General features: G+C 37.4%; 1 protein-coding gene across 3 annotated transcripts in view; it reads right to left on the bottom strand.

Moving 5' to 3' along the window:
• ZFX (zinc finger protein X-linked) overlaps positions 1–14,856 on the bottom strand; it is a 45,893-nt gene extending 31,037 nt beyond the window's left edge. Inside the window, exons 1-2 of one of the 3 annotated variants that reach the window (XM_036226602.1) lie at positions 14,470–14,820; positions 11,688–11,824 (exon numbers count right to left, since the gene is read on the bottom strand). The gene's annotated coding sequence lies outside the window, so the exon portion shown is untranslated. Of the gene's footprint in view, positions 1–11,687; positions 11,825–14,096; positions 14,118–14,469 lie in introns of those variants that run through there. The other 2 variants (XM_036226601.1, XM_036226603.1) reach the window with 2 other exon arrangements.
• Between the last annotated feature and the right edge of the window lie 11,137 nt (positions 14,857–25,993).

Here is a 25,993-nt window from a genome sequence, read left to right as displayed (position 1 = left end):
AAGTTGGGTAAAAACATGCTTCGTACTTCCAAGCAGAGAAGACTACACTTCAATTTTGAAACCCCTGTGGGGTTAGAAGTAATTCCTCTGACAATCAGAATGAAACCAATGTTCTTAGAATGGAACCTGCTCAGAAGAGTTCTCAGCATTGTGATAAAGTAAGGGTGCCCTGCCTTTCCTGCAGGAACCAAGCTCATAGATCAGTTGAATCTGAACACAAGCAGAAAGAACCTAACAATTTGGGGAAATACATATTCATGTTTAGTCTGATTATCGAACGCCCTCAAAATACTTCTATGACCCCACTTTCACCTCGAGTTCAGTAAAATATTCCCTTCCAGGTTACAGGAGTCATGATCCTGAAAATGCTGTGGAAGAAGTCACAATTTTTAAAAATATACAGTTTAAGGAGAAAATAAGGGGTGGAGAGAAACTCAGGAAATTCACAAAAACTTTCTCCCACTCATTAAAGCACTAAAAATACCATACCAAGTTAACAGGTATAGAAATGGTATTTTTGTTCATATTAGGGATAATGAATATAATTTATTTCTGTTTCATATCTCTTGATGCCTAGATACTTTTATGATCTCCCTCTTGGGCAAGTTAACAGAATGCTTATACATTCACTTTACTTTTTGCAGCTAATACGCATACAAGAATCACTTTTCTGCTTTCAGTCTCCCAAAAATTCAATCTTTTAATTTTATGACTCAACTCATTCCTCTAAGTCACTCTCAGAGAACAAAATTATATTATACATGGTAGATGTAACTGCTCAAGCTATAGGAAAGGCAAACAAAAGCATATCTTCCCTCTTAAGCTACATTTCTTTCTCAATTTTTTTCCACATCATTCAATGTTAGCCATCATTTCGTCAGATATATAAGTTTTAAATCTCAAAATATATTTCACTTCTTTTACCAATTCACCCCTTAAATCTATGTCAAAGCCAGCCACTCTTAAATTCATCCCAGTTTCACTACTACACTCTAACAAGTTCTAGTCGTCTAACATCCAGAACCCAGTGGGCCCTTCCAATCAAGAGTCGAGCCCTTCTTGAACTCAAGGAATTTTCTTCTGTTGTTTCTAACTTTCTTCCATTTTCTCTCATCATTCTTATTACAATTTCTATTACAGGATGTGAGACCTCCTAAATCTAGCCTCCCATATTGCCTTCACTTTTCTACCATATTTTTTTCTTTGTCTTTCTACATTCTCAGAATCCCTAAACTTTCTTCTAAGCTAGCTAATTTAATTTTTACACTCCATTACTTTTTATTTAAAAGATCATGTTTTAATTCCAAAGTAAATTTAGTTTTTCACAGTAATTTTTTTATTTTTGGTGGATATATCTTCCCAAATAGCTGAGGATTTAAAATTTATTCTGTGCCCTATATTAAACTCTCTCCTCTACTGTTTCATTATTCAGTTGACTGAATTTGGTGCCTCTTGCAGACTGCTGTTTTTCCTCAAAAGCATAGTTCTTTTAGGTTGTCCATTCATATTTGTAGATGATGGTTTAGAGTTACATTCTGATAGCTAGGTTGTATTTCCTCAGCCCTGTGAGAATCCATTTGGCTAGCAATGAACCTAAGTTCTGACCACAGGACTCCTGTCTAGAATTAGTCTGTGGGAGAGATAGGAACCATGTAACCAGCCAGGCTTTCCTTTAATGATGGATGAGTATCTTATCCTCCAGGTACCAGAGGTCTAATACCCTTCAGGATAGCGAGCTATGAGCTACCTAAAGCACTGCCCCTACTTTCTTGCCACAGAATCCACTTTCGAATTTTCTATGAAGTTGCAATTCAGAGAGCTGAATTTCTGACATTATCTCATAAGGAAAACCACTATGGACAACTACACTGATAGGTAAACAGCTTAGTTTGCCATAACTTTAATTACCTGGCTGTGCCCATGGCATGCTCTTTCTCCTAGGACATCCTTATTTTTGGCATTAGAGATAATGGAAAATGACAATTTTTGGATGGTCCTTACAACTGTCTGAATAGGGCCACTGTCTGAATAGGTTCACTAACCTCTCTAGGGTTTTGCCATTGACTGATTCCCAATTGCTTTATTCAACCAGAAATTCATCATATTCTAGTCTGCAAGTAGCATACCTCTTAAGTTTTGTTTCTCTGGAGTTATTTTTATATTTCCTCCTCAATATTATTTCAAAAGGAAAGAAAAGTTAATGTGTGTTCTTTAGTGTATCTTGAATTTGAAGTCATAGCATGGAAATATGTTTTTAAAAAGTCTATGAGACGGAAATCAATCAATAGTTGTGAAAGGTTAGAACTCTTATCAACACTTGACAGATACTAAAAATAAGGAAAGAGATGGATATATTAATTTAATAGTTTTAATTCAAATCCTGTTCCCTTAGAATAGAATATTTTATTTTCAAAAGACTTTGCCCACCCTCTGTGTCAAGAGTGTCAAGAGGAAGAGTAAATGTCAGAGCCCTGTCTTTCCTTGCCTTGTCTTACTTAGAACTTCTGTACACTTGGCTCAAAAATACAAGGCCAGCTTTTTGTTATAGATTAGTTTTTTCCATAAAACCATTTTGAGCCAATCGATAATTTCGAGGTTTTGTTTGTTTAAAGTCTAAAAGTTCAAACTTTCAAAATCTATTAAAATTTGGTCTTAAAATAAGCCTTCTTAAAGCCTTATTTTTCCAAAGCCCCTGTTCATGCTCAGATTAAGAGTTGCCAAAACACCTTTTGCACTTAGTTGCATTGATACACTACGAACACTAAGCACTATACTTTTTAAAGGCCTTCGTTGAAAGAAAAAAAAAAGGTCTCTGTCTTTAAGACTGTAGGCTGACATTAGGAAATGCATATACTTTCTAACTAGTTTCCAATTAAGCTGTACAGCCTCCTTAATGAAATATTACTATTTAATGCACTCAATAATTTATCAATCTATGTTCATTACATAACATTCTCCTGTATATTGTAATGTATAACAATTCATCTCCTTGGAGCGCTCTTTGATTTTGTAGTGAAATATAAAAAATAGTTTAGTAGCTTTTGTTGAGATTTTGAAGAGAAATCCTATTCATTTTTCCTCTAATGAAATATCTGCCTTTAGTTGAAAGTGTACTGGAATGGAGTGTCTGAAACCCTTGATGTGATCAAAGAATGAAGACAGTGTTTTGATAATAATATGAAGTGGAGATTAATTTAAAGACTACACTGTATACGAAATAAACAAAATAAAACTCCAGGGGAAAACTTTTTTAAAGGGTAATTTCTGGAAAATTCAGTACATGATGAAGAAAGGTCAGTATTATCTTACTGAACTGCTTAATGAGCAATGTCTCCTTGTATTACAAAATCTTTCTAATAACATAATAAAATTATTGAGGGGGCGGTGAATTAAAGCATTCCCGCTTTCATGTTACCTATTCAAGCTGGTAAGTGCTTTCCTTAGTTTTTAGCAACTAGTTGTAAAAGTCACACATTGCAGTGTTTATGGTTTTTGAACTATTTTAAATATTCTTAAACTATGAAACTTCTTTAAATTACTGTTTTTTCACATCATGAACATGGTAACTTGACTAATCTGACCCTACTGTTTCCCTCACCTATATGAACACATGCTTCCAATTATTGCTTTTCCTAAATACATTACTTTGGGTAATTACTCTGTAAAGTTCTGTAAACTCAGTGCTGACACTAATAATGTTCTCTGTACATCTTAAACATTGGCAAGAATATAATCTCAAGCCTTTCAACAATTATAACAAAATCTTTAAATTGACAATTGCAGAATTATGGCATGTTTTTACATTGATCTTTTGCCACTGCAATTAGCAGTATGTTTTGCACCTATAATTTAACAAATCCTTTAACCATTAAAAAAAAAAAATAGGCTGGCCAATGCAAGGGCTGGTTTGCAATACACCTGCTTCTTACATGACCAACAATGGGCACACTCCATTGAATATCAGCTCCACTGAGCAACATTAACTCCATGGCCATTCTCTGGAGCAAAGATAGGGAGCCAGCTAATTTATGGCAAAAAAAACTCCAAACCTGGCTTTTTTTTTTCAGGCTTTGGGGAGATAGTAAACTACTACTAAATAATAATATAAAAGGAGGTGGGGAATATAAACACATAATTTGAAACAAGAACAACAACAACAACAAAAGATACAGAAAAAAAAAACTTGTAAGAAAATAGTCTATAATTCTATGCTAGCGAATTGAGGGAAAATGTAAGTTAACAGCACTAACTTAATAAGAGATAGAAAATCTAATCACCATAAAATTGAAAGGAAAAGGAGAAAGATATCTGTTACCCACTCAAAAAGCTCTGAGCTTTTACCAAAGCTATCTGAACTATGCCAGGGCACAGAGGAGGAAAACTTTCTCAAGTACTTTTATAAAACTAACTTATCATTTTTTAAAAACCCAACAAAAATAATGTGATCAAACTACAAACTTGGTTAATTATGAATCCCAAGTCAAGTATTTGCAAATGTGATCCATCGTGTAAAATATATACATACACACACATGTACAAATACACACAGACCTTGACAAAGTATGGTTATTCTAGAATTCAAGGATGGAGCCAAATTAACAGGTCAAAAAAGTAAAATCTTTTCTCAGTAACTGCTGAAAAGCTGAAATTCAACATCTATTTTTTATTTAAACAAACTATTCAAATTGGAACAGAAATTTTTTTTTTAAGTCAAAAACATACACAGGAATGAAATGCTAATACATGCTACAAAATGGATGACTCTTGAAAACATCATGCTAAATGAAAGAAGCCAGGCCAAAAAGACTGCAAATTACAGGATTCCAATTATATAAAATGTCAAGAACAGGCAAATCCATACAGGCAAAAAGTAGATTAGTGGTTGTGGGGGGGGAGTAGGGGGTGAGGGGTAGGGGTAATATGATAGTGAGAATTGCTACTGGGTACAGGGTTTCTTTTGGGGGTGCTAAAATGTTCTAAAATTAGTGGTGATGGCTGCACAATGCTGAATCTACAAAAACCACTGAACTGTACATTTTTTTGAACTGTACATTTTAAAGGGTGTATTTTATAACAGCTTTATCTCAAGCTGTTAAAAAATACACAAGTATATGCAAAGCTTAAACTAGTTTATGTTATAACATGTGTTTTTGGATAAGAGAATGATATTAGTATCTACAAAAAGACGTGTGTTAAAAAACTAAGATAAAACACAAAGCATTCCTTTTAAAGTCAAAATTAAAACAAGTATGCCCATTAACACTATTGTTATTTAAGACTATGGAAACTGACAGTCAACCCAATTAGGTAAAATAATAAAATGCAAGCTATAATTATTATTTGAAAAAAATTATAGTTATTTATATATAATCTAAGAAACCCAAAAGAATCAATTGAAAAATTACTATCAGTATGAATATGAGTTGATACAAAATTCATATACTTGAAGACAAAAGCTTTCTTATGTAACACTGAAGAATGGAAAATCCCATTGATAAGAATAACTGAAAACTACTGAGGTTTTAAAAAAAACAAATACATATATAGAGAAATCGATCTTGCTCTTGAATATGTTGAATCAGTAACATCAGTTCTCTCTTAATCTATACATTCAATCAAAATCCCAACATATTTTTGTTGTAAATCAATCAACCTTATACAGGAAGGTCTGCTTTCATACTTCATTCTATTCCACTGATCAACCTGGCTTTGCGGTCATTGTTTTAATCACTATAATCTTAAAATAAGCTTTGATATATGGCAGTGTAGGTCTTCCAACTTTTTTTCCAAGATTGCCCATGCTATTACTGGCTCTTTGCATTTCCATATAAATTTGAGAGCTGGTCTATCAAAACAAAAATGAAGTCCTTTTGGGATTTCGTTTAGGATTGCATAAAATTTCTATAATATTAAAACTGATATCTTTGTAATATTGGTACTTCCAATCCATGAACATTATATTTCTCCCCATTAATCCAGTTTTTCTTTCATTTCTCTTAGTAATGCTGTTACTAAAGGTCTCAGTATGTTTTGTTAAATTTACATCAAGGTACTGGATGTTCTCTGACCTTATAAATTGTACTGGCTTTTAAATCTGACTGTTAAATTGTTGTTAGTATAGAGAAATACAACTGATTTTTTATATATCAGTCAATGTTCCCCAACTATAATGCAATAAAATTAGAAATATCATAAAGATAACAGAAAAAAATCCAGAAATTTGAAGACAAAGTTCTAAATAATTAAATGGGTGATACGAAAATTATGAAAATCACCATATATTTAGAACTAAATAATAAAAATCAATTAATGTCAAAATCACAGCATCCAGTTATATATAGTTCAGAGGAAAATTTATAGTTTTAAAGGCACATATTATAAGAGTAGAAATTAAATACTAATGAGCTAAACCTCCAACTTAAATTTTTAAATGTCAGAATAAATGCAAATAAAGTAGAAGGAAAGAAATATTATCAAATGAGCAGAAACAGAAAAGGTCAATAAGAACAATTTGAAAAGTCTTAATAACACAGGCAAGTTACTGGCAGTACTGATTAGAAAAAAAGTAACGAATTAACTAAATTAGATATTTTAAAGTCATTAGAGAGACCTATATCTTATACTAATATATTTGAAAATTTATATTTTCTAGAATATTATTCATTTTGTATTCATAACAAAAGAAGTCAAAAAAAGACTTACCACCATGAAAGAAACTATGAGTAAGCCAAAAACCAACTGACAAAAGAGACACCAGGCAGCTTCATATATGAATTCTATCTAACTTTCAAGAAACAGAGTATCTCTATGAAATACAGCTTGTTTCAAAAAGAAGAAGTACTCCCCAATTCATCTTATGAAGTCAGCATAATCTTGTTTGTTATCAAAACAATACAAAGCCTACATGAAAAAGAAAAGTGCATGGCAATAATAAAGGGATGAAAATATCTAGAGAATCCAAAGACAGTTTAAAATAGATAATACGATTATCTAAAATAGTTTAAAATATTAATGCAATTCATCACACCAATAGATGCAGCAAGAACATCAGAAAAATCTGCTGCTGTTCATGATGAAGTCTAAAATGATAAGCAGAAGAAAACACAAACTAATAAACAACATCTACCCCTCCAAAAAAACCCACAATATCATACTTAATGACAAAATATTATAAGCACTCCAGTACCTAGACAAGGATACCTGTTATCAATGCTTTTAATTCAAAACTATGCTAGAGACATTAGTGTAGTTAAAAGAAAATAGGAAAACAAAATTTTATTATTCATACACTATTTAGAAAACACAGAATTATAAACTGTTATTACTCTCATATTTCATTGACTCTAAAGATACCACCAATTGTAAAGATGCATCCTTATTTTATACACAACTAAAAAAAAAAAAAACAAAACCACTGCCAATTAAACTGATGCCATATTATATTACCTAGAATTTTCATTTAAGACTTATCAAGGTAATTCTTTTAGACTCGGGCATATTTTTATCATACTTTGTGCACATATATATAGAAAGAAAAACAGAAGCAAAAGAAATTGGTATGGTACTCCTAAAACTTCACATTTGGAGTCCTACTATGGATTGCTTTTCTACTCAAAGTATTCAATCTTTCCTAACAATACTGTCCTTTGCCAACAACAGTGTTGGTGATGCAGCATTTCTTAAAATGCTCCATTATTATTTATGGGATTTTCTTTCCAATCAGACACCCATTCCACCATTTCCTCTACCTTCAGCTATACCGTTTGGCATGAACTAACAACATGACAATGCACATACTCATTTAAGTGATGATAAAATGAAGAGCCTTGACCAAGTTTGTGCATGTGCAGGCAATAACCACATCATGACTGCTGCCTGGACAACAGTGATTATAGGACGCCATCAATTCAAGATCTATTTTGATTTTGGAGATGTTAAAATGTAAGGTGGCGGGAATTGCATCTCGAGAAATATGGTAATATGAGAGTTCAGTAAGGTTACATGTCAATACATGTAAATCCTTCCCTATACATCAGCAATAATGAAAATAACTAAAGGAAAATCCTATTCACAATAAAAATTACACAGTATCTAGCAAAAAATCTAACAAAAGTTATGCAAGAGCTTTATGAAAAGCAGTAGGGCTTTTGAATGCCCAGAATCAAATCCCAGCTCCACTACTTAGCGTATATCTATATGTATCCATATATTTTATAAATTTGATGCAAGTACAAGTTTTTTTCATAGAAACTGACAAATTAACCCAAAAATAAAGGGAGGAAAAGTTTCAAAAATCCTGAAGATATTAATATTTAATTATAGAACTATCGTTAAATCAAAGTACTCTAAGTATAGTCAGACCAATGAAACCAGAAGAGAGAAACTAAAAACTGACATGTATATGTGAGAATATAATAAACCTCAGGAGTTGGCATTATAAATCAGTGGGGAGAAAGGCTGAACTACTGGGAAAATTCATATTAAAAAGATAAAATTAGATCCCTACATCATACAATAGAGAAAAAAAGTTCCAGATGAATTAATGACCTAAATATGAAAAAGCACAGTATTGTTATGACCTTAGGGTAAAGGAAGGATTTCTTGCAGATACAAGAAAACATAAGTCATAAACAAACAAACAAACAAAAAACTGAGAAAACTGACTACCTTCCTATTATGAAGTCCTACACAAAAAAATACTTCATAAACAAAGCTAAAAGATAAGCCACAGACTAGGAAATGGTATTTGCAGTGTGCATGATTACAAATCATTAGTATTATTAGTATTAGAATATAAAAAGAATATTCACAAGCCAGTGGGAAAAAGGCAACAACCCAATAGAAAAATGGACCAAGGACAGGCACAAGCAACTCACAGAAACCCAAATGGCCCATAAATACGTAGGGGGGAAAGCTCAACCTCACCAGTATTCTAAAAAATGCACAATGCAATCAGCAATTAGATACCATTTATATCCAATAGATTGGAAAAAATTGCAAAGGCTAATCTTTTGGCAGTGATCTGCAGAAACAGAGGCTCATACATAGCTGGTGGGAGTGTCAAATGAAACATAATTTGATAATTTGGCAATTCTTAGTAAACTTGACAAATGCAGGCTCTTGAATGTAGGAATTCTAAATTAATCCCAAGAGAGAAGACCCCTGTACAGTATCAAGATGTTCACAGTAGCATTGTTTAAAAATGCAGAAAACTGCCAACAACCTAATGGCCCCTGCATAATAAACCACAATATATTTATACATTGAAATACAAGTAAAATGCTTGTTTTCAAACTTCTTAGTCTCAGAACTTCTTTACAGTCTTAAAACAATGAGGACCTCAAAGTTTTTGTTTATGTGGGTTCTATCTACAGTTATTTATATTAGAAATTAAATCTGAAATATTTACAAATATATTTATAAATTCACAAGAGACCATAAACCCACTGTATGTAAACATAACTTATTTTAAAATAATTATTTTTCAAAAAAAATTATGAAAAGAGTAGCACTGTTTTACATTTTTGCAAACCTCTTTAAAGACAAGTTTAATAGAGGCCAGCTGGATTCTCATAACTGCCTCTGTGTTCAATCTATAATGACATCACGTGTCATATAGCCTCTGTACAGTACCCATATAGCATACAGAAGAATGTGGCTGGAAGAATATTAGAGATCTCTGGGAATTCCCGCAGCACACTTTGCGAACTGCTGAACTAGATCCATGTACAACATGGATAAATCTCAAAAACACGTGAAGTGAAAAAATATATATATAATGACAAACAGTACAATAACATTTATGTAAAGTTAACACACAAAGCAATACATACTTGTTTTTGGTACATACACATTAGGACAGAGGTTACTTCTGGCAAAGAAAAGACAGGAATGAGATAAGGGGAATTCTTTAACTGGATCTGTGAGATCTTTCTTTAAACAAATGAAAAATGTTGTGAAGCAAATATATACTATTAAGATCTGTTAAATCTGGGTGATACTTGCTTTTCTGAAACATCTGTAATTTGATACTTCTGTAATTCTGAAATATTTCATAACTTTAAAATTTTAAATATTTTTTTAATCCTAATGACCATATGTACCACATAGTTTCCTTAAAGTGGACCTCCCTTTGAGCAAAATATAGGTATAAGATACTTATATTTTATAAAACATTGTTTGGAAAAATAATTTGACATGTAGAATATTGGTCATATTAACCTCAATAGTTAAGCAGTGGGGTGGGGGTTACTCAGCTCATGTGGTATGCCTTAATATGTATATCCCTTGGTCAAAGGACACATTACCTAGATGCTTAAATAGTTGAAAACTATTCAACTAGATAAAATTCTCTGTACCCAATAACTGAGATAATGACCATATGCCAGGTACCGCTCAGGGACAAGGATAAATGAGAAACAGTCTCTACAAAAATATAAACAGTTAAAATATAATAGGTTAAATGTTAAATTAAAGATGTACACATTGCTATATAAGATAGAAAAGAAAGAACGAGCCTGGGAAAATGATGGTGCCATTTAACAGAAAGCTTGAAGCAGTTGTTGTTTTAGGGGCCCTGAGTTTAAAAAAAAAAAGAAAGAAAGAAAAAAGATTTCCAATAAATAGTATTGAGTTTTGACTATGTGCCAGATAAATTTGGTTTCAGCCATGCTGACACAGACACCTGGGTGGAGATGGTCAGCAGGCAACTGAAAATGCTAGCTGATAAACTAAAAGGGTGGGAGCTTGGTATAAAACACTGAAATCAGGGGAGAAGATTTGAAAAAAAAAAAAGGACACAGGATTGACCTTGAGGGAATTCCCATGACAGAAGACAGAGAAGACAGAGTTTCTGAAACACAGAACACTTTTATATGACACACCTAGTGACGTGCTGTGGAACAGTTACCCAATTTAGGAATAAGTGGGATGAAAAGAAATAAAAGTACCTGTGAAAGGAAAAAGACGACAGGTGAGGTTTTCATAAGATGAGCAAACCTAGGAATTTTTATAAGGGGAGGGAAAGGTACCAGCAGAGTTAGAGGGCAATGATGCAAGCGGCGAACCACTGACAGAGATCCGTCCCAAAGGACGGGCGGAACGCACAGGCAGAGCGCACAGGCAGAGCAGCTGGGCCCAAAGGAGGCCAATTCTTCCTGCAGCGAAAAAAAAAAAAAAAAAACCAGGAGGGAGGAAAGCCTAGGTAAAGACAGAGCATGAAGTGGAAGGAAGGAAACTCAAATGCTTAGATCAGATGATCATCTATCCTTCTGACATAAGTAAAAAGATTAGGTAATCTCTGCTGAGGCTGAGGGGTTTCAAGGTCGGGTTGAGGAGTTTAAGAATAAAAAAAAGCCTGGAATCGCCAAAGCACACAAAGATAACACAAACAAGGTCATCAGTGACAATATAAGTCCAGATAGGGTTAGAGAGGAAACATTTACGAAAAGCAAAGCAGGAGAAAAAATTTTTTAATGCATTGCGAGCATGTTTTTTAAAAAAGGAAACTTGTATCTACCTGAAACAGCTATATAACTTAAAAATTAACACCTCATTTATCTAAGATAGTAGAGTAATAAGGTGTCCCCCATCAGTCAGTTTTCCAGATCATCAAGGTCTATACCCTTTCAGGTAAAAAGCATTTTATGTATAACTGGAAAAGAAATCTTTCCAAACTATGCACTTACCTATCTTCGTAATTATACAACTTGAGTTTAACAATCTTTACTGCGAACGTCCCACTCTCGCCATGCTAGAACATCTACTGCTGCTGTGTGTGCAGCAATACAATTCTTTCTTTGAGCTCTTCTTAAGTCTTTCCCAGCTGTCAAGATAGAAAGCAACTGGTTCTTCTAAATGTTTACTCTTACCATCGCCACAACCCAGCCTGCCTTAGCAACTTGCTTCCAGTGGGCCTCCTACAATGCAGTTTTTCAAAGTTCTCTAAAGCATGGCCCTTTATAACCATGAGAACCGCCAGTTCTCTCTTGTCCTAAGAACGTAAAAACTGAAACAAGTTTCTAGTGAATACTTAAGCTACCTAGAGTTTTATTATAAAATTCTAGGACACATATTCCCCGCGAGTGCATCTAAGAAAGTCAAAGATTAATCAAAATGTAAGAAGGCTTGGCTTAGCAAACAGCATTAGTTACTCTCTCAAACAAAAAGTTGGTTACTCTTCACCAGGGGGGAAGAAGAGGGATTGCAAAAGACTATCTGAAGGCCACCACCTCTTTAGTAAAGGGTTCTTCTAACCTACTTTTAAAAACAGACTTCTTAAAAAATTACCATGGGAATATTTACAGATTGATTCATCATTTTAGTAAAGTAACCCATAGCACTAGTCCTGTATTTTTTTTTCTTTTCTTATTTATTTAATTGAAGAAATGACTTAAATTTTTAGTCCTGTATTTTTCATCATGGTAAATAAAAAGTTAGAAACCCTTCCCTATCTGTTTACAAGAGAAATTATAACTGAACAAAAGGTTATTTGAAGTGAGAAGTTAGGATAGAAAAAAGCAGCAGCTCTCTAGTAGATTCATCATTCAGAAAGAAGCAAAACTGGCTTAACTTCTAAATATGCTCGCTAATTATTCCAGTAGTGAAAACACTTACCAACTTGTTACTCTCGTTATTTCTCAGTTTTGAAACTTTTCCTAGTCTAAGTGAATATAAAGCCCAGCTCAGGTATGTCATCACACTGCTACCTTAGGGCATTCCTGGGCCTCTCCCATCCAGTACAAGTCTTTCTACTTGACGAGCAAGTTCTTCCACAATCTACGTTTTCTAGCTAGAATTCCCACCACTCCCCTACCTACACCGTCTACTCCAGCCAAACTGTAAATACCTGCTGTTTTCTGAAGAAGCTTCACCCTTGAAATACCCTTTCCCCCACCCCCCACCTCTGCCTAACGATGTCCTACCCATCCTTCAGTAACCTCGAAATGTCACCTAGTTGAGGCGCACCTTCCTAATGATCCAAAAGGAAACCCAGCCTTCCTCTGAAACCTCAGTACCTTTACCGCAGCACTTTAAGTGCATCTCAGCTCGCCTCATCCACCTCAGAACTTCTTGCAGCCACACTCTAAACGTTCTAATCGTTCTTAGCAACAGCACAATGCATCTCTAACACTGAGCTCCGAGTTTACGGGAGAGTTGTGTAGTATACAATCAAAAGTATGAATTTTTCAAATCAAAAAGAATTCTAAATACCATGACACGTACATGAACAAAAAAAAAAACCTATATGTCTTTCAGTAAAAAAAAAAAAAAAATTAACTTTCTGCCCTTTCCTTATTCATCGAAAAAAGTAAACAGTACCAATAGATCACTAATAGCTTAAAGTTGTTTCCAAATAAATGCGTTTAAAAAGACTCCAAAATGTTATTCCTACGTTTTCACGCTGTGTAATTTGAACTTTTTCCCCTATTGGATAAAAGAGTGATGAAAACTTCTTTCCTACCAAATTTTATTTTTTTGCTTTCTTCAAATACCCGAGAAGGTAATGATTGCTGGAAAGCATCGCATCGCGGACACCCTAATGGCCACGTATGACTTTGCTTGAGAGAGAAAATATTTGGGGGTCCCATTTGCTGTGGTGACCCCAAACACCCGGGCTCCCATCCGCCCCAACTGCCCTCAGATGGCTACAAGCGCGAGGGAAAGACGCGGGGAAATGGGCGCGGAAGGACAACACGAATCCGACGCCCAGGCAGCGGTGATGGCCGCCTGCCGCAGCTCAGTTAAAATGCAGCGGAAGCAGCATCCAGTCACGGGGCTGCGGGAAAGGGCAGAAAGGTGGCGCTGCCGCCAAGCGCCTGGAGCCCATTACGGCGGCGAGGGCAATGGCCGCCGTGGGGAGCGAGCACGCCCCCTCCGCTCGCACACGCTAACGTGCCGGGCCTCCGGGGCCCGTCACCGGAGCCGCCGCCGCCCGCTCTCCGACCCCCCCTCACGGGCAGTAGCGGAATTTTCTCTTCCGACACCGCCTTCAAGATGGCGGCTCCCCCTCCCGACAACCCCTCAGTCGTCCCCTGCAGCAGGCGCCGAGCCGCCGCCATCTTGTCCCCCGTCCCTCCCCCCTCGCCGATATTTACATAGCGAAAATCGGCCCGGCCGGCCTGCGGCCTTCACCTCACGCCTGCAGCCTTCGCCTCCTTGCCAGGCCTTGCCCCTGCCCGGTCCCCCGGGCTGGCCGCGGCGCCGACCCGGGTTTCCTCAGCGGCCTCCCGGGCCACCGGGCGAACCTCCCTCAACCCCCGCCCGTTTACGGAGCGCGCCTCCGCCGCCGCTCGGGGCAGCCGGGCTCCTCCTCGGGCCTAACTGCGGCCTCCTCGGGGCCTGCTCGGCGCCGCGCGCCACGCCGCCTGGCCTAGCGCGGAAGGGCGCCTCGCGGGCCGCCGACCAGGCCGGGACCAGGCCGCTACCCGCGCCCTAGGCCCCGCGGGCGCGGCGACGCCCGGAACTCACCGGACGGGCAGGCGGGCGGGCGGCGACGGTGGCGGGTGCTGCAGGCCGGCCTTTCTCTGGAGCACTGGGCCGGGCTCCGGCTGGTGGGGCGGGCGGAGGGAGGGAGGAGGGGCCGAGCTCGGAGCTGACAAAAAGCGGCCCAGCTCCCCGGCACGGGCCCGCCGTCAGCACGTCACGTCACCGCCCGGGAGAGAGACCCAGGAAAATGCGGAAGGATAGATAGGCTCCCTCCTCCGCCCGGTGGATCCCCCTGGAGTCCCGGGTCGGCGTCACTCACGCCCCGCGACCGGGGAGCCTAGTGGCCTCACTGTGGCGGGGTCTCCGGCGGCCGGAGTCTCCGTGACAGCGCCCCCCTTCTTTCCACCTCCTCCGCGCTCCCGCCCGCCGTCGCCGCCGTTACACACGCGCCACTGCCGCCGCCTCGGCCGTAAAGCCCGCGCGGGGCCCGACCCGGCCCGGCCGCCCCCCACGATCTCCCGTGGGCCGCGGCCGCCCCCGGGCCCTCCCCGGAGACGTACCGTGTCTCCGCGCCTGTCTTGGCCGAGGCGCCTGCTCGAGTTGTTTGCAGGCCCTCAGACCCCCGCCCGCAGTAAATGTGTTTTCTTCATCCCCGTGGCTGGAGAAAAAGATAAATTTAGCAACCCCCGCCGTCCCCTGCTTTCGCTTAGGAAAAAAATCTTTGAAATAAAATGAAAATAGGTTTCCCAGTCTAAATGGGTATGTGGGCAAGAGGAGGGGGAGAAGGGTGATCCTAGAGCAACTACCAAACCGTTTATTTATATTTTTAATAAGCATTCAGTCAAAGAGTAACTGATTTTATTAGTTTGCAGAGGGAAAAGTGAGGAAAAGGGTTACATTTTGAAATCGGTTTCGCACACTGCAATGAACAGGAATTTCTACTGTACATTTTCTATATATGTGTTTCAGAGTTGGTTTCAGTGTTTGAGAGCCTGCGAAACGGAAATCTTGGGGAATTGTTACAAAAATAATCCATTTTTCACATTCTCAAATACAGCAAGGTAGAATTAGGTATGCATTTTTTTTTTCCCAAAGTACTTAAGACTCAAAGTATAAAAAGACTTAGGAGCGGAGGGAAAATATGTATTTGGTTAAAGCATTTATCAATTCCAAAAATGTGTATTTTCCGTTTTCATTAGTTTAAATTTTTATGCTCTTTCCATACTGAGCTTGGGACCCAAACTGTTTAAAAGTTACTATGAATATTAAAAAGTGTGGTCTTTAAATTAATCAGGAATCTGACGTGCTTTATTTATTCAGTTCACTAAATGTTAGATAAAGATATTTTTAACAGTACAGAACACAAAGTTATACAGCCAAAAGCATACTGGTGTGAAATCTCTAAGTACTGAAGCCATATATTTTAGTTTCCTGTCATAACTTTTTTAAAACTCCCAGAATGCAAATTGTTCTTTCCCTCAGACATCTTACAAACCAAAGGTACAGTAAGAAGAAATCTCTGAGAATGTATCGGATGGTAATTTTCCTCTAAAGGATTCAGCTTTGATTTTTTTCAAGCAATTGAATTTCCTTTCAAAAATGATATATGACAATATGTCTTCATTTATAGAAAACCCCACTGGTCTATAATATAGACTGTATTCACAGAAAGGTAAATAAAACATTTTTTTCAAGTAAGGGAAAAAACCTTGTAGGCTCACACTAATATAATTTCAAAAATTTAGCCTCTGAGTACTTTCCAAGGGCCTCCATTTAATGCTATGGTATGTCAAGAATGGGGTCTCGTCATCCATGCAACTGTAAGCAGCATGAACACAAAAACCTAATGCCAGCATTCTTATTAGTTCTTCCAAAATTACCATCAAATACTTCTAAGCCCACCAATATAAAGTACTTTAGAAAAAAGTGCCAAGGAGCATATATGAAAAAGATTTCCTCAATTTAAAAGACCAGAAGTAGTTTAGGTATTAATATTTTTAAAGAGCCCTTTGCCATTACTTTTCACACATAGACTGTTAACTTTGATGGGAAACAAGAAAAGATGGTCTACTATTAATTACAGTAGATAAACCTTTATCGAAGTCCAATGAAGATTATAGATGATTGTAGAGATGAGGTCAACTATACTTTTTTTTGAGTTTTCAAAAAAGGGAAAGTAACTTCTATTTCAAATTCATCTATGGAAAGCTGTAAAGAACGGTGTATGATAAGTTATTTTACTAGAAGTGCCCTTAATATAAAATACTCATGATAAAGTGAAGGCACTAAAGAAGTGTGAACAGCAGAGATTGGAAATCAGTATCATAAAATACTAAATATAGGTTATGAAAATATTCACAACAGGACCTTGGGGACACCTGAAATCACTGAAAGCATTTGCTAATCAAGCACTAGGTGATTAACCTGACATCTTGAACTTAAAGGACCTACTATACCCTATCTTGCATTGATACTTTTGTTCATTGTTTTAGTATTAGGGACCTATAGAATACTGGGCATGGGGAATAAAAAGATGTGGTGTTTGCCCTTGGGGAACTCTGAATAAGGAGGTTGCCTGCAGTAGAATAAAAACGTTCTTAAGTGCTTTCATTTTCTCACTTAAATAAACACAATAAAGGGAAATTTGATTTAGGGAGATTGAGAGCAGAACATTTCAAAGGCATATGCTGTGAATAAAAAATAGATAGTTTCAAAGCACTCAAAGGAATTTTGGTTATGTGCTAAAATTTGTTTGTTCCTTAGGAACTGTTAATGTATATCAGATAGATAAAGCATCTACTCAAGGTTTTGACAGTGTTTTAATAACTTAACTAAAAATCCCTGACATGTTTATAGGTCCTTGAGCCAGAAATAATACAAAGCCTTTCAATCATTTTTCCAGAGAGAGTCAGAAAAGAAACTGTTAAAAAAACAAGAGAAAACACTGTTGATTTTCACTCCACATCATTGACTGATAGAAATCCAAATAAAAGACAATAAATTATTGGCTCATGAGAAAATATAGATCTTCTCGAATAGAGTTGTGGTAATTGATTCTTTTATATCCCAAAGGTTAAAAAATATTTACTTTCTCCTAGAAAGACCCTGGTTTTATTGAACTAAGCACACCCCGTAAAAATTAACCGTTTATCTGATATTTGATACTTAAATTATCTTACACATACTTATCTTAAGATGAGCATCATGTTGGAATTCAGCTGACTATAATTAATGCCAAGTACGAATTTTTCATCTGAGTTTTTAAGCCACACACCCTCCCCAAGAGAAATAATTTTAAAATAAACAATGACTGACAATTAGGTGATTTTCAAACTATTTTTCACACGAGTCATTGGTTGAACAAGACATTATTTAATTCCTGAAAATCACCAACAGCCAAATTCTACCTCATGGATTATAAATCACAGGACACAGCAAACAAACTAGCTACACTAAAGAGGTGAAAATCAACATGGCCTAGAAACAATGACCAGTAATAATGAGCACCCTGGGTGCCCAGACCAGGTCCTCCATGTACAGTTCTCCGCTAGAGGAGCCAAGGGTCTGGGAGAAATGACTGATTCCTGGGCTGGAGCAGAAAAGTACAAGATGAACCAGGAATATCTTCTCATAACAAAAAGAAAGAAAAAACATCAAAGCTTAAGAGGGGTGTGTCAAAAGTTCTCAAGAGCCAGTTTAAATAGGTTCCAGTTGGCTGAAGATGAAAAAATTTGAATGTCAAAAGAATAATTGCTATGGATTGAAACGCATCAAATGGGTTGGCGAGTTTATAATGGGATTTTCCTGAAGGATCAACTAGTGGTGACGGTTGCACAACTTAGTGAATAGACTAGAAACTAGCGAATTATGCACTTTCAAATGGTAGGTTTTATTATATTGAATTATATCTTAATTTTTTTAAAATGATAACCTTTAGAGAATACTAGAGAACCAATTCATTATTTTGAAAACTATTAAAGGAAAAGATCAGGCACTTATCCTATATGAAATGTTCCTTAGGCTAAACAAATAGCTGATTAAGGGAGTTTTCTTTTAGTAAAGATATTTCAACTAATACATGAAGAAGGCTTGATAGAATTAGAATATCACCATTTTGTAACCCCTACTGAATCAATGGATCTCGGCAATGATCATCAATGGCTGCTAAGCCTCGTTACGGAAGTACACAACGCCACTAGCCAAAAAAAAATCAAACCTGAACATGATCAACCCTCTCGCTCTGCCAATTTACAGGAAACACAGGGACAGAGAAGTATATCAGTGAAACCGCAGGGATGCAATCTATGGGACCTGCTTCCTTCAACACATAAATTATGAGAAAAGAAATTGGAGGGGAAATCAATAGATGAGAAAAGAGTTAAAAGGCATTTTAATCAATTGCAGTATATGAACTTTATTTCAATCTTGACTCAAGTATAAAAAACGATAAAATTGAAAAATGTCAACTCTGACTGGATTGTTGTCAATACTGACAAGATATATGCTGATTGATATAAATAAATTATTATTAATCAGGTTTAGGTGTAATGATGGTGTGATTATATCTTAGAGTCCTTATCTTTTATCTTGTAGAGATACATTATTAAACTATTTACAGATAAAATGATATACTATCAGAGATGACCTTCGAAATAATATTGGAAAGGTGCAGTGGAAGATATAAATGAAACAAGACTGGCCATGAGCAGACAATCGTTGAAGCTGGATACGGGCAAATGGTGGCAGTGATATATTATTCTCTTGATGCGTATATTTGAAATTTTCCATTAAAAAAACAAACAAACAATAAACAGACAAAAATACCTTCACATTTCAAAGAGTCTTCGGAGTGGAACAAGCATCGCAGATATTAGTTGCTTCCTTTCTCACTTTTTTGTGGACCATATAACAACACTTATTTTTAAAACAGCATAATTAAGCAATGAAATCAAAACTAGATATGATGAAGAAAACTGCAATGGTTTTCAGATTTGCAAGGGAACAACATCTTGCTAAAGATATGGATTCCTGGGCCTCAATTCCCAGCAATTTTGATTTTTAGTAGATCTGAGATAGGTCCGAGGACTCTGCAATTTAACCAGGAGCTCAGGTGATACATAGACAAGGAGGCACATGCCAATGCTACTATAAGAAACATTAGTACATCCTACTAAATGCCTCTTTGTCCATATTTATAAAAGTATCTCTTGGAGTATAAAGAAGTAAAATTGCTGGATATGGCACATTTTCAACATTACTCTCCAAAATGACTATACTAATATACATTCCCTCCAGCAGAAGAGAATTCCCAGCTCCCCATTCTTGGCCAATTCTTGATGTGTTCATACTTTTTCATTATTGCCAAGAACATAACTACCTTACAGAATGAACTTTTAGTTAGCAACATTTGTTAAAGCAGCTCTTGAAAAATCTACCATATTTTGAACAAAGACTCCTTTCTAATGACTTTTCATTATTGTATTTATTTTCATTATCATAATTATAATGACTTCTCACCCCAAAATAGTTAAATAAATGTGCTCAAAGAAGTGATAATTCAACATTACAGATTAAATCAAGAATGTTCTAACCAATTACAGGACATAAGAGTAACTCGTCAGAAAATCTCATATGGAACGAATTTGAATTGTGTTTCGTGTTTACATGAACCACAAATGTTTTTTACTTGTTTTTGCATACAGACATCAAGCAAATAGAAACAATCCAAGTTGAGAACAAAACAGGAAGAAGCAGCTGGCAGAAATGTGGAAAGTTTCGTAATTCTCGAAAAGGTGAGGCAAGCCAAGGACACAGCAGGAATCTGACTGAATAAAATTAAGTTTTCAATAAAATGCGAATTGTGCATATGACTCCTAGGCGCCCTGGCAATGGAGCCCCCCAATCTGTGGTAACAACATTATATTGAGGAAAATTCACATGAAAATGGAGCAAGTAATAAAGGGTGAGAGCATTACATGGTCTGGTATGGTGAGGAGTTTGGGAAGGTTTTTGCTGTAAAGAATGGCTTCGTGAGTAAACCAAAAAAAAAAAAAAAAAAAAAGTGGATCGTGAATAAAAAGGGTTAAACCGAGGCTGAGCTCTGGAGCAGGGCCTCTCAAACTTTACTGTGCACACAAATCCCCTGGGGATGTTGTGAAACCACTCCTTCTGATACAGCGGGTCCAGGATGGGGCCCGAGGGTCTGTCTGCATTTTCAACAAGCTCCAGCGCAATGCTGACGCGGCACGGCCTTCTGAAATCCGCAGAGCTGTTGCTCCTCCCTCGCTTGGACTTTGCCTGAAGTCTGTCCCTGGGAAGTTCTGTAGCGCAAATACCTGCCCCTGCCGGCAGGGCCGCTGGAAAGAAAATGGGGCCTGGGACAGGGACATAGCAGAATCCCGTTCCCTCAGAAACCAACCCTCTCACGTAAAGGAGTTGGACTTGTAGCAGGAAGAGGCTTAGAGTCCTCCCTGGGGACATTATATGGCCCAGAAGGGTTGGGAGAAGAACAAGGAGAGAGTCAACAGTTGTCAGCATTAGCACTGTCACCCACGTCCTCGCCCCCAGGAACTCAACGTTCAGAGACAGAAAATGATGAGAGGGAGGAGAGATATGAACAGACAATGAACACCAGATTACAGGTACTAGATGTTCCTGGCCAAGAGATACAAAATGAAAGATCTTTCAGAAAAAGGTTTTTCTAAGTTCAAGGAAGATCTCTATCTGCAGACTGAAAGAACTTACCTCATTTCAGGGAAAATTAACCATCTGCACACAGATACATTTAGCAACAATATTTAACTACAAAAGAAAAAATCCTTCAATTATCAAAACAGGAGAGAGCAAATCATTTATTGAGGGCTTCCCCTGTTGTACACACTTGGTGCTTCACATGAATTCTCTCATTTAAACCTCACAGCATTCCAATAAAGGGAGGTGGCTGGCCTTTAAGTTGACTGGATTCAGGAACTCAAACCCCGTTGTCAGGATCCATTTGCTCTGCAGCTGTTTCTGCTCTCTTTCATCCCTCCCAGTGGCAGACAGGTTTCTTCCTCCAGATGTGGCACAGGCAGCTCTGCGCTCACATTGTTAGCTCAGTGACCCTAGAAGAAAGATACAGGGTCTCTCACCTAGTTTCACCATAGAAGGTCTCCAGTTGTCTTTATGCCATGTGCTAGCCCTTGGATCCATCACAGTGGCCAAGAGAATGGAATAAGATAGCTGGTCAGGGACGGAGGGCACTATGATTAGAAGTCCCAGGAGAATTAAAAGGTTGGAGTGAGAAAAAATAAATGAACAAAAGAGAAGAAGGATAATTTGGCCAACAAATGCAAAGGATCCATGACAGGGAAGTCTATGAGTTGCCCCACCTTACAGATGATGACAGTAACGATTAGAGAGGCCAAGTAACTTGCCCAAGGTCACACATCCAGTATAAGGTGAGGAGCCAGAATACAAACCCAGGCAGTCTGACCAGAGCTCTCAACCACTATGCTATAAGACAACTAAGTCAGTCCGTTTTCAGACTCCTCTGCAAGCTCAACTTTCAAAAGAAAATGGGGCAATAGCTAGACTTTTTAGAGAAAAGGACTATAACCAAAGATTTGTACTCTCTGCCAAATTGTCTTTCACAATAATAGCTAACAAATATTAAACACACACTGTGTGACAGGCACTGTTCTAAGTTCTAAGAGGACTTCTGCACTACTATACCTGAGGTGGGGCGGGAGGTGGGGGGATGGTAGCCCGCTTCTCCCAGAGTGACACATCTCCTCTACAAGAGGAGAACTGAGCAGGGACGGTATAGTAGTCCCTGGTCTTTTTGTCTAGCTTCTCTCAAAATGGAACCTCTGCCCTGTGATCAAGCTAGAGAAGGGGTGATTGGGGCCCAGTACTACAGCCTGCCACACGTGTAGTAGAACTTATGTCCTACTATGGAGGCTGGGCAGGTGGAGGGAGCGTCCGTCTTCTGCCCTGCACCTGCTTGGATGCAGCTTCTGCAACATAGAGCTGGTACTGATGAGAGATGCTGCTGGTCTGCCCTTCCTGGAGTGAAACAATAGTCCAAGGCTGGGAGCTGGGAGGAAAGGGAGCCCCGTCTTCCTGGCTTCCTCTTCCAAGAATAGAGCTTCCATCACACTGAGCTGGGGGGGGGGGGCGGGTGGGAAGCAGTTCATGGCTAGGATGCCACAGACTCCCATTGTTCTTACTAAGGTTTAGCAGAAGATCTTGAATAAATGTTTCTCTATTTGCTGTATGTCCTTAGAACAAATTACAGAGACTAAATGTTTACTTTTTTAAAATAATCTTCATCAGTTAAATGGTTATTTTACTGGGAAGAGTGTCTCTCAATCTTCTTACCCCACCATTGTGGAAGTTGGCTACCTCAATCAGGTTTTTTTTTTTTTTTTCAAGGTGAAAAATAAGTTCGTTTGGTAGTATTTTCAACTTATGATTCAAACATATTCCATGTGTTTCAATCCAATGCAATTATTTTGATTGGTGCTCAAATTATCCCAGCTGTAGCTAATGGGAACTTCTTTAAGTTGGCTCTTGAGTCTTTTTAACATGACCCTAATAGTCATTGACAGCTTTCTTGTTATTGAAATACTGTGTACATTATTTCCCCCAGACACACAGAATGCTTTTGAAAAACTTAAAGGTCGTACTTAACAATATCAAAGGAGTATATATACCTTCCAAAGAAATGAAGGAGATAAAAGCAAATAGACAAAAGGGGAAAGCAAATTTAAAATCATAAAACAAATAAAAAAGGATAAGGAAATATTAAAAATAGCATACAAAAATATGATATGAATAATAAAATAAACATATTAGCGATCATGATAAATATAAATGGAATCCACTTCCCTATTAAAAATCGAGATTTGCAAATTGGATTAAGAATCCAATCTTACTATTTGGGACAACATGGATGGAGCTAGAGAGTATTATGTTAAGTGAAACAAGTCAGACAGAGAAAGACAAATACCATATGATTCCACTTATATGTAGAATCTAAAAAACGAACGAACAAAACAGAAACAGAAACAAATTCATAGACACAGAGAACAAACTGATGGTTGCCAGAGGGGAGAAGGATAAGGGTTCGTACAGGAAAGAGGAAGGGGATTAAGAAGTACAGACTTCCAGTTATAAAAAAAAGTCACAGGGATGTAATGTACAGCATATGGAATAGAGTCAATAATATTGTAATAACTATGTACAAGGACAGATAGTTACTAGATTTATCGAGGTGATCACTTCGTAAGGTATATAAATGTTGAATCATTGTGTTGTACACCTGAAACTAATGTGATATGGTATGTCAGCTATAATTTAAAATATATTTAAAAAAATAAATTTTAAAAATTTTAATTTTGTTATTTAAATGAAGCACAAAAAGATTAAGGTAAAAGAAGGGGAACTATATCAAGCAAATGCAAATCGAGAGAAATCAAAGATTAAAATACTTTTATTAGTAGAATTTGACGCTAATTTATAAAGCCAAAATAGGAAGGGTAGAGAATCATTTAATAATATGACCAATAAGTATAACGTAATATGTTTCTGGAAAGAAACATGCATATTGGACATTGTACCTTTTTTTTTAGTGCCCATGCAACATTTACAAGTATTGAATAAGATATAGCTGCACTATTGGGGGCACTTAAACAGGGTTCAATTGCTAAAGAAGACTCACAAGATCCAAAACAACAAAGCTTACAATGTTCAGTTCATTACAGGGAAGGGACACACTATAAGAAGAGCATGAAAGTCAGAATAAATGTCACAGCATATGACTCACAGAAAAGGTCTGGAGAAGCCACGTGCAGGCTCTTTGTCTCTTCCTTCCCCCAGCCCTAGAACCAGCCGTTTCTTCAAGGAGCCCTGGTTCCATTTATTGGAGGATGGTATTTGGAAACAAAGATCTGACACTAGGTGTGCTCATTGCTGCTGAGGTGTCACTGCCTCTAGACCATGATAGCAGTCACGGCCAGGAAATATATCTAAATATATGTAAGTATATTACCCCATGTAAATACATATCTCTATTTCTGTATCTATCAACTAGAGTACAGTATTTATGTACAGATTTTTTTGTCATTAGCCTTATATTATTTAGTCAAAATGCCATTTTTCTTTTTTTTATTTACGTATAATTGACATACAACATTATATTAGTTTCAGATGTACAACATAATGATTTGATAGTTGTATATATTTTGAAATGATCACCACAATAAGTCTAGTTAACATCCATCACCATATGTAGTTACAGATTTTTTTTTTTCCTGTAATGAGGACTTTCAAGACCTACTCTCTCAGCAACTTTCGAATATGCAATGCCATACTATTAACTATAGTCATCATTCTGTACATCGCATCCCCATGACTTACTTATTTTTTAACTGGAAGTTCGTACCTTTGATTCCTTTCACCCATATCACCTCCTCACACCTGTGCCTCTGGCAACCACCTATCTGTTCTCTGTATATAGGAGTTGTAAAACACTGGTTTTCAAAGTTTCCCTGCCCTCATCGGTGAAGTCATGTCATACATTTTTAACACAATTATATTCATTTGTCAGACTCTGCATTCCATCCCGGGCTCACTGACAACCGGGTTGATGTTTTAAAATTTGCATACAGTAAAGTTCATTCTTGGTGGCATACCATTCCACGGGGTTTGACAATTAGAGAGTCCACCACTCTTGTGCAGCCCATTATCCCCTCAACCTTTCTCTCCCCCCAATCCCTATAACCACTTATCTGCTTTCCATCCTGTGGTAGACTGAATAATGACCTAAAAGTTATCCACATCCTAATCCCTGTAACTAGCACATGTTTCATTATATGGCAAAAGGGACTTTGCAGATGTGGCTAAGGATCTCGTGATGGGGAGAGGATCCTGGATTATCCAAGCGGTCCTTAAATGTAATCACAAGGGTCCTTAAAAGAGGACAGCAAGAAAGTCAAAGGAGTCAGAGGAAACATGAAGATGGAAGCAAGAGCCTGGAGTGATGTGAGGACAGAGTCACAAGGTAAAGAATACAAGCGGCTTTCAGAAGCTAGAAAAATCATGGAAATGAATTTTCTCCTAGAGTCTCCAGAAGGAACCAGCCCTACAACACCTTGACTTTAGCCTAGTGAAATGATTTTGGACTTCTGGCCTCCAGAACCGTAAGAGAATAAATTTGCATTGTTGTAAGCTACCAAGTTTGTGGTAATTTTTTACAGCAACGGTAGGAAACTAATACACATCCCTATGGTTTTGCCTTTTTCAAAATGTCGTAAATAGAATCCTACGATATTTTTTGGGTCTTTGGATTCTGGCTTCTTTCATTTGGCAAAATGAATTTAAAATTCATTATGTTTATGTTATGTATATTTTACCACTAAAAAAGATTCATTCATATTATTGAGTGAATCAATAGATCTTTCCTTCTTATCACCAACTAGTATTCTGTTGTATGTGTTTACCAGTCTGTTTATCCATTCACCTCCTGAAAGGCATTTGGTTGTTTCCAGTTTTTGATTAATGAAGCTGCTATAAGCATTTACAT

The sequence above is a fragment of the Rousettus aegyptiacus genome, unplaced genomic scaffold, assembly GCF_014176215.1.
Source record: "Rousettus aegyptiacus isolate mRouAeg1 unplaced genomic scaffold, mRouAeg1.p scaffold_m13_p_9, whole genome shotgun sequence".
NCBI classification, from domain to species: Eukaryota; Metazoa; Chordata; class Mammalia; order Chiroptera; family Pteropodidae; genus Rousettus; species Rousettus aegyptiacus.
This window is presented reverse-complemented; position numbering and strand designations above follow the sequence as displayed.